The following is a 10157-nucleotide window of genomic DNA, read 5'->3' as shown; positions in this document are numbered from 1 at the left end:
TAAAAATCTCCCAAATTCTTTTAAATGTCTCATAGTTGGTTCAAGCGGATGTGGAAAACCTGTTTGCTTTTAAAGATGCTCCTTACCCCCAACCTTTTAGATTATGATAATTTATTAATTTTTACGAAGTCAAGTTTTCAACCCGAGTATCAACTACTATCACAAGGTTTTAATGCGGGTCTTAAAAAGGAAGACATCATCGGTTTATTTAAACTACAAAACAAACTAAATGATTATAACATTGAAGATATAATACAACTATTTTGTGATACACAGAAATCAAAATCAAAACCCATAACTTGTATTCTCAGTGATAACACGGATGATATACCTTCACCTCAAGATTTAGATAAATCAAAAAAGAACCTCGTCATCTTTGATGATTGTGTTAATGAGAGAAACCAAACAGTAATGGATAGCTACTATACAAGAGGGAGACATTCTTCTTGTAATTGTATTGATCTCAGTCAATCATACTTTCAACTCCCTCGTCGCTCAATAAGAAACAATGCCAATACCTTTATTTTATTCAAGTTAAATTCAATAGATGTAAATAATTTTTGGAGAGACAATTGTAGTAAAAATGGAATGTAATAAAAGGAATTTGAGGATTATATGAAACACACGACTGGAAAATAGAAATATATTGTTGTGAAAAAAGATAATAATAATAATAATGCATTTATTTTATATAGCGCTTTTCAAGAAGCCCAAAGGCGCTTTGACAGTACAAAAAACAAGTGCAAAAAGACAAAAATCAATAGGTAAATAATCAAAGCAAAAGGAAGGAGAAGGAGAAGAGATAGTCAGGGGTTTAAATGCTGTGGGTTAAATGTTGAATGCAGATGAGATCCGAAATATTTATTTAATTCTATAAATAATTAATATAACATAAATAATATAACATAAATGACAACTCTTATTATTAATCTTGTGGGTAAATCTGCTTCAGGAAAAAAAACTTTCATAAATCTCGGCTCTTGAATAGTAAAAATGAAAATATTGTAAGTTTTTTCTTTCTTTTTTAACTCCCTATGATTCGTATTGTATCTACAACAACCAGAGCAATGCGACCAGAAGTAGAAGGTGAGGATTATTACTATATTTCAATGGAGGAACATATGCGATTGAGGAACGAAGGTCAAATATTTCAGGAGGTCTCTCTTGGCATGACAAAATATTCATATTGTAGGAGTTAAAGAAACTAAAATCTGGTGGTCTTGGGATTTTAGAAACGAATCCAGATTAAGATTTTAGCATTCGGTTTTGATGTTGATGAAGGAACTCAACGCCAACGTATGAAAAGCAGAGATACTAGTATTATTGAAGAAGAAATTACAACTCGTATTAATGCTAATAAAGAATTTGCTAAAATATTTAAAGAAAATAATTTATTTGAACACATCTACGTTAATGATGAAGAAAAGGAAAATTTCCTGATTGACCTTTATAATTCAGTAAATTATATTTTTCAATAAATTCATACAGAAATTGAATGTACAAGAAAGAGCAAGAAGGGGTAAGGAGTATCAGGAGTTAGTGTCAAAAGTTGTAAAACAACAGGAAGAAATAAAGAAGAAATGCAGACAGAAACTAATGGGTGAAGAAGCGTTTGAAAGAAAACGAGAAATTTTTAAAACCACTTTAAAAAACTACCCAACAAAGAGAACATCCCTCTACAATTCCCACAATGGAATACACTCCTGGAAAACTTCAAATGCTGAAAGATTTTAGTCAAATGGCAGAGCAAGAATTAGAGGAGATAGGGGAATTCGCATATGATGATGAAGGATTATTTCAACAACTGCAAAAGGTAAATCAACCTGATTGTGTTGTGGAAGCTCTTCAAAACAATGAATATTCAGCGGTTTCAAAAACCATAGCAGGTCTCATTCCAACAGAAGAACCAGCACAGTTCTATCTTGTTAAAGAAAAGGTATTGATATTTAATGATAAATTGATATTCTTAAGTTCTGCCCAACCACCTATTAAATTAACCTCTAGATTAATGTTTTTTCTCACAAAAGATGGATACCATAGTTCGTTATTTTGATGAAACGTTAAATATACAAAGTGAAGTTGATGGGGCATGACTTAAAAGTCATGCTGTTAAATTTTCAAGTCAATCGGATGAAAATTGAGGATTTAAAAAACTTGGCCTATGTTGACCTTTTGGCCTATGTTCACCTAAGATATAATTTGTGGTTGAATTCAGTGACCAGGTATGCAAGTCATCTTCAAATTTCAAGTCAATCGGATGAAAATTGAAGATTTTAAAAATTTGGCCTATGTTGACCTTTTGGCCTATGTTGACCTTTTGGCCTATGTTGACCTCAAAAATACTTGGTGGTTGAATTCAGTGACCAGATATGCAAGTTCTCTTCAAATTTCAAGTCAATCGGGTGAAAATTGAGGATTTTAGAAATTTGGCCTATGTTGACCTTTTGGCCGATGTTGACCTCAAAGATACTTGGTGGTTAAATTCAGTGACCAGATATGCAAGTCCTCTTCAAATTTCAAGTCAATCGGATGAAAATTGAGGATTTGAGAAATTTGGCCAATGTTGACCTCAAAAATACTTGGTGGTTGAATTCAGTGACCAGATATGCAAGTCCTCCTCAAATTTCAAGTCAATCGGATGAAAATTGAGGATTTTAGAAATTTGGCTGATGTTGACCTTTTGGCCTACGTTGACCTCAAATATACTTGGTGGTTGAATTCAGTGACCTGATATGCAAGTCCTCATCAAATTTCAAGTCAAATGGATGAAAATTGAGGATTTTAGAAATTTGGCCGATGTTGACCTTTTGGCCTACGTTGACCTCAAATATACTTGGTGGTTGAATTCAGTGACCTGATATGCAAGTCTTTTTTTTTTTTCTTTTTTTTTTTCTTTTTTGTATACAAGATCGAGGCTCGTGAAAGAGCGAACATTAATCACACAGAAAGACAAACCGACACATAAAACATATAACATCGGGAGCGGTAGACAAGATGGGGAGCGAGGGGGAAGGACACAAACACAACATTTGAGAGCAGGGACCGAGAGACATGGAGACATCGAGAGATCTGAGAGAGGGCGAGGGCTTTGGGGGGGGGGCATGGGAAGGAGGCGGTGGGAGAGGTATAAAACATATGGACACTGCCAGGACTTCCAGGAAAGAAGTTGGAATTTCAAACAAGGTGGATCTGGGGTGAATTAGCGGGGGTAGAAAAGATCAAGGTTTTGGATGGGGGAAGATAAGAGATGGTGGTGAACAGCTGTTTTAAAGACCTGGAGGGAGGAGTGGGATTGAAGGGAGTGAGGGAGTTTGTTCCAGAGGCGGGAGAAAAGAGGAATGAAAGAGTGAAGGTGAGCAGAGAGCTGAGATTTCGGCAGTTTAACCATCAGAGGGTTGCTGGCAGATCTTGTGCGACCTGTAGGAATATTTGGGGGACAGAGCACAGAGAGAGCTGGGGGTGCAAGGCCGGAGAGGAGTCGGTAGAAGACAGAAAGACCACCTACCTGCCTGCGGTGAGTGAGTGAAAGGCCCTCAGAGATAGCTTCATCGCGGGAGATTCCAATAATTCTGAAAGCTTTGGTTTCAACAGCGTGAAGCCGAGCTAGGTGTGAGGCAGGAGCACCGGCCCATAGGGGAGAACAGTATTCCATTGAGCTGCGGATGAAAGCCTTGTATGTGGTGAGGAGCTCAGGTGTGCCGAGGAAGGACTTCGCACGACGGAGGATGCCCAGTCGGCGACTGGCTTTGGAGGCCAGCTTGGAAATGTGGTTTTCCCAAGAAAGATCATGGCAGATAGTGAGACCCAAAATCTTGAGCGACAGAACTTCTTGGAGAGGATTGTTGAGAAAGTAGATGGGAGGGTTGTCCAGTCGATCTTTTCGGAGAGACATAGTAAGAGTGTGAGATTTGTCAGGATTGAAAGACATGTTCCACTTGTTTGACCAGTCTGTGATTTTGTCCAGGTCTTCAGAGAGTGAGGAGGCAGCAGACTGCCGATCTGAGGGAAGAGGAATGGAGCGGCAGAGAGTGGAGTCATCAGCAAAGAGATAGAGAGGATTTTCGAGAGAGTCAGAGAGATCATTGATGAAGACCAGAAAAAGCACGGGGCCCAGAACACTGCCTTGGGGAACTCCAGCCTGAACAGGAAGAGGAGATGAGAGAAACCCATTCAGGGCCACACGTTGACGACGACTAGAGAGGAAGTCCGCCAGCCATGCGTGGAGATTTCCATGGATACCAAAGGAGGATTCTTCAAATTTCAAGTCAAATGGATGAAAATTGAGGATTTAAGAAATTTGGCAAAGTTGGTGACCTTTGGCCTATATTGACCTTTTGACCCCAAAAGCAATAGGCTTCTCAATTGCGACGACCTATACAGCTTGGTGAAGTTTTGTGACGATCGGTTTAGAATTGTGACCTGTAGGCCGGTGACAAACAAACAGACAAACAAGAAGACGTCATGCGTAGCACGATACTTGCAAAATACGCCCTCCCCCAAAAGTTTACCATTGATACAGCAAATTGTCCATTTCATGAAGATTAAAATTTACAATCTTGATCAAAGCTCGGGTCAACAGGATGAAAAGTGACGATTTTTCAGATGAAAAATGATGATTTTGGAAGGTTGACCTTGAGTTGACCTTTGACATTTTGACCTCAAAAATAGTTAGTTTCCCTATTTAGTGACAATGTGCAAATGCTGTTCAATTTTCAAGTCAATTCGATGAAAATAGAGGATTTTAGAAATTTGGCCCATGTTGACCTTTTGGCCTAAGTTGACTTCAAGAATACTTGGTGGTTGAATTCAGTGACCAGATATGCAAGTGGTCTTCAAATTCCAAGTCAATCGGATGAAAATTGGGGATTTTAGAAATTTAGCAAATTTGGTGACCTTTGGCCTATGTTGACCTTTTGACATATTGACCCCAAAACAATAGGCTTCTGGCTTTTGACCAACTCTACCATTTGGGGAAGTTTGGTGAAGATTGGTTGAAAATTGTGACCTGTAGGCCGGTGACAAACAAACAAACAAACAGACAGTCACAAACACAACCGACCAATATACTTGAAAAATCTTCGATTTTGCAAGTAACAAACAGACAAACAGATGAAAAATCGGTCAGAGACTGAGGACTTGCTGGAATATACTTTTTTATCGGCCATTTTGGACAAATATGACGGCCGAACCACGTGACCGATGACGTCATCATTATTTGTTTACTATCATCTATTTTGTCATTATCTAAACTAATCTATTCTTAGATTATGCTCAAGAAATTTCATCTTGATCGGATGAAGTTTTGTACTTGTCGAATTATGACGTCATAATGGACGCACCTATGACATCATCATTAACATATTTTATTCCCCATGGAGAGTTCTTTACAATGAGCCATGTCTCAATTCTTTCTATTCAGCACTTTCGGAGATATAGAGGTGCTGTAGGAGTTGCGGATAACGAGCCGTGGGAGCCACGCCCAGGAGAACGTGTGATTGGTCGGGGAAGGGACAAAAAGCTTCCCCGTGATTGGGGGAAAGAAAGTCTGCAATCTGAACATCACTTTCATTGTCAGCAGCTATACGAGTACCCGATGGAGTACAATATAAAGGAGCCTTCTCATCAATGGTGAATGGATGGATTCACGAATCCCTTCATGACATCTTTTGTGTCACACGCGACATGATAGCTCTTCTGAATTTATTCAGGCTGCGAGTCTTTGTACCTCGTGCCAGATTTGGAGTCACCCAACATATCTGGCATGCTTAGAGTGGCTTGGATCGTTCTCCATCTGGAGTGGCTTGGATCGCATCTGCCATGCTTGGATCGTTCACGTGTAGTCCTGACCCAGTGGTGGTACGAACACACCGTCATATTTGCCAGTGATTCCAGATATGTTTTGGTATCATGTGTGACTTCCCGACACATGTTTTGTCCGATTGAGCTCGCACGCCTGTTGGTCTGTGCAGACATTTCTTTAACGTTTGCAGCTGCAACATATTTCAGGAAATTGCTCAACTCTGGTGGAATGATGTCATCTGTGCTGCCATTATGGGCAGCAGTCGGGGACCACTTGAGATGACCAGACTTCTCATAAGCATTGAGAATTGCATGTCGTAAAGATCTTGCAACTTGTGCCAAATTATATTGAGTTCCTCGTATAAATGCCGCTGCTCTGACGTTTCCAACTTCACATCTAAGCTATAAACCAAGTGCAAAGTGAACTTTCTCATGATATTTAGGGGGAGGGCGGGGGGGGCTATCTTCTCTCCAAAAGCATTATCCAATGTTGCTTTCAGCTTTTCACTATGGTACATGGGTTTGGGAAGTGATTTTTTTTGTGAACATTTCTCAAGATGAAATATACAGCTCGCATGTTATTGAGCTTAAAATGAGCTTAACAATCTTTTTGTCACACACAACTTCCCTCAACATTCTGTCGCACACCCAGCGGAATGCACACTCATGTGCTTTCTCTCGGACTTCTTGATGTAGCTTTGATTTACTGTCTGCATTTCTCCAATGCTGGGGGTCTTGCAAATATGTCATCACCTCTTATTGTTGTCAACAGATTTTCGTCATTTTTATTTTCTGCACATTCAAGAACTGTTCTCGATCCATCTGTCATTAATTTTGATGTCGACTCCGTTGTCCAAGATCCCAAGCTTTTATGGCAATGAATATGCAGTCTTTTGCAAACAACACTTTTACTATCACTTGTGATCTCCAGACTAAGCGTGATTCATTTGAACATCCTGTTCTTGGTTCAGACCCCTGCAGTCTATCAATATTCTTTGTGAAGGATCTCGATGATATTCGTGTTCATCGCTGAATTCATCTGGTATCAGGTAACAAGCAGACTCCATTCGAGTCTTACAAACCAGGTGGTTCTGACCGTCTCTCAGGGAGATTACGTAGTCTCTCGGCCAGGTCTTTTGCATCAGATAAAAAGGTAAATGTGTCGTGTTGTCACCTCGAAATGCCCAATACATATCCACCGCTTTTTAATTTAGGAACCGCTGGTCTTTCCTCTCGTCCATTTCCGAGTTTTCCTCTTCGGTTCTTGCTCCATTATATCATCAGTATTGTGCACTTGCAAGAAGAAGAAAACAAACATTTGAAAAATCAATTCCTCTTGGAAGTTTCTAATTCCTGGTTACATTCTGAAATGTCAGTGGGATGTGTAATGTGCAGCTTCCACGGAGAGGTTATGATTTATTTTATGATATATCTTGGTTTTTAAGATCTATATAGCCACACATTTGAAGAAAGAATTTTTAAAAATCAGAAAAAAAAATAAAGAACAGGATGGCTATTTGAGGGCTGGCGTGGCCGCTGTAGGATTAGACTTTGCTAATTGACCCTAATTATACATATTCCAGAGTAACAAATGGGGTATCATTGTAATTGTCCTGAATTTAGAAATGCATTAGTGCAGATTTTGATTTGAATAAACCTCTTCTATAATTTCTGAGAAGTATTGAATGTGACAGTCTTCAAATTTCAAGTGTCACGTGCTCCTCCCCGACCTCCTGGTCTCGGTATACCCCCGAACCCCGGGAAGAGCCACGGCAGAAAAGAAATTTATTACTCCGTGTCAAACTCAAGATCGAAACCACACCAATGGTTATCAACAAAAAGAATATATTAAAAATCACACAGGAATAATGATACAACCATGATAGCCAGCCACCATACAATCAATATCTTAGGATGGTACCATCTGTTAAAGTAATCGAACTCACTGTTCCCAGTACATGGGACTGTTCTGTTCTGTTCTGTACTGTTCCCAGTACTGTACAGAACATGGTACTGTTCCCAGTTCCCAGAACCTCTTCAATGTCTCTATAACCTTCAAGGCGAAGTTGATTCGCTCCGGCGATCGTTGGAACAATGTCCGATCAAGAGCAATCGAGGCGTAGACGGTCGAAGCGACACAGAAGTCACGTGGTCCAACACCCAGCAAACGTGCGGTAGAATGGAAAAATCTCCAAAGACGCGCGCCGACGTATGCGTTTGCCATTCAAACGGTGAATCGCCGTGTACTCCTCAAACGCCGCTTTATTGCACAGCCGTCCCCGGCAAACCACCAGAGGATAAGCCCAGCCGACGTGACAAAAACCTTTTCCAATGAAGGCAGCGCGCAGGGCGAAATGGCGGACGCCTCTCACTCGAGCCGGAGCTTCTAAGCAAGGATTCTCCAGAATCTCAATGCCGATACCCGACTACGCAGGCTCCACAATACTCCGCCGATATCAATCGCCTGAGATTCTTTTCCCGGACTCAAAGTTCCCTCGACACCGTTCGCTCGACCACGCTCGCAACGGAGATTCAAGACACGTTTCTGCTTCGACCTTTGCCTCAAGACCTCTTCTTCTTCACCGCCTTTTTCTTCCGGGTTGGTTTCCTGTATCATTTTACGTTAACCTTTTTAACTTTAGATAGCTGTTCCTGAATACTAAACCTTTTGAGAATAATAATAATACATGATATCAGAAACATGTCACGTGGGTGAAAACCACAACAGCGGAAGTGACGAATCCGTAACACAAGCAACATTTCTAATATAAGAATAATCATGATTATGGAAATGAGATAATTCACAGAACAACATTAGATATTGAAGGAGAAATGCATATCCTATTTTTGGTACCAGTGTTGTTCTTCTATCTTAAGGATTTAGCGAGATATGTTTGATTTACTGATCGAAGTGCAATGGTTCAATTTCCGATAGATTGCAATGGAAACGGCGAAATACACAATATTTGATGAAATACACGTTTCTGCATGAGAATAGTGACTTGCAACAAAAAAAAACGTGCACTTTTATGTCAAAACTGCATCTATTGGGCAAACGAGATTGGTTTGCATGAAAAAAAGTTTCTTGTGAAATGTGTTATTTTGCTGTATACAAGCATAATACACACTATTTGATGTAACACACGTTTCTGCACTAAAATAGTGACTTGCAACAAAGAAAATGTGCAGTTTTGCTTCAAAGCTGCTTCAATGTCATACAAGATTGGTTTTGCATGAAAAAGGTTTCTTGTGAAATGTTATTTTGCTGTTTTTTTTTGTTTGTTTGTTTTTGTATACAAGATCGAGGCTCGTGAAAGAGCTAACATTAATCACACAAAAAGTCAAACCGACACACAAAACACAAAAAACAAGGGGAGCGGCAGACAAGATTGGGAGAGAGGGGGAAGGACACAAACAACATTTGAGAGCAGGGACACCGGGAGAAATGTGGGAGGGGGAGGGCTTGGGGGGAGGTATAAAACATATGAACACTGCAATGTCTCTGGGGTGAATTAGCGGGGGGAGAAAAGATCAAGGTTTTGGATGAGGGAAGATAAGAGATGGTGGTGAACAGCTGTTTTAAAGACCTGGAGGGAGGAGTGGGATTGAAGGGAGTGGGGGAGTTTGTTCCAGAGGCAAGAGAAAAGGGGAATGAAAGAGTGAAGGTGAACAGAGAGCCTAGATTTTGGCACTTTAACCATAAGAGGGTTGCAGGCAGATCTTGTGCGACCTGAATGAATATTGGGGGGACTTGTGCGACCTGAATTAATATTGGGGGGACAGAGCACAGAGAGAGCTGGGGGAGCAAGGCCGGAGAGGAGTCGGTAGAAGACAGAAAGACCACCAACCTGCCTGCGGTGAGTGAGTGAAAGGCCCTCGGAGTTAACTTCATCGCAGGAGATTCTAATGATTCTGAAAGCTTTGGCCTCAACAGTGTGAAGCCGAGCTAGGTGTGAGGCAGGAGCACCAGCCCAGAGGGGGGAACAGTATTCCATTGAGCTGCGGATGAAAGCCTTGTATGTGGTGAGGAGCTCAGGTGTGCCAAGGAAGGACTTTACACGACGGAGGATGCCCAGTCGGCGACTGGCGTTGGAGGCCAGCTTGGAAATGTGGTTTTCCCAAGAAATATCATGGCAGATAGTGAGACCCAAAAGCTTGAGCGACAGAACTTCTTGGAGAGGATTGTTGAGAAAGTAGATGGGAGGGTTTTCCAGTTGGTCTTCGGAGTGATATTGTAAGAGTGTGAGATTTGTCAGGATTGAAAGACATGTTCCACTTGTTTGACCAGTATGTGATTTTGTCCAGGTCTGCAGAGAGTGAGGAGGCTGCAGACTGCTGATCTGAGGGATGAGGAATGG

This window comes from Myxine glutinosa, chromosome 7 (genome assembly GCF_964187855.1).
Source record: "Myxine glutinosa chromosome 7, kmMyxGlut1.1, whole genome shotgun sequence".
NCBI lineage: Eukaryota > Metazoa > Chordata > Myxini > Myxiniformes > Myxinidae > Myxine > Myxine glutinosa.
This window is presented reverse-complemented; position numbering follows the sequence as displayed.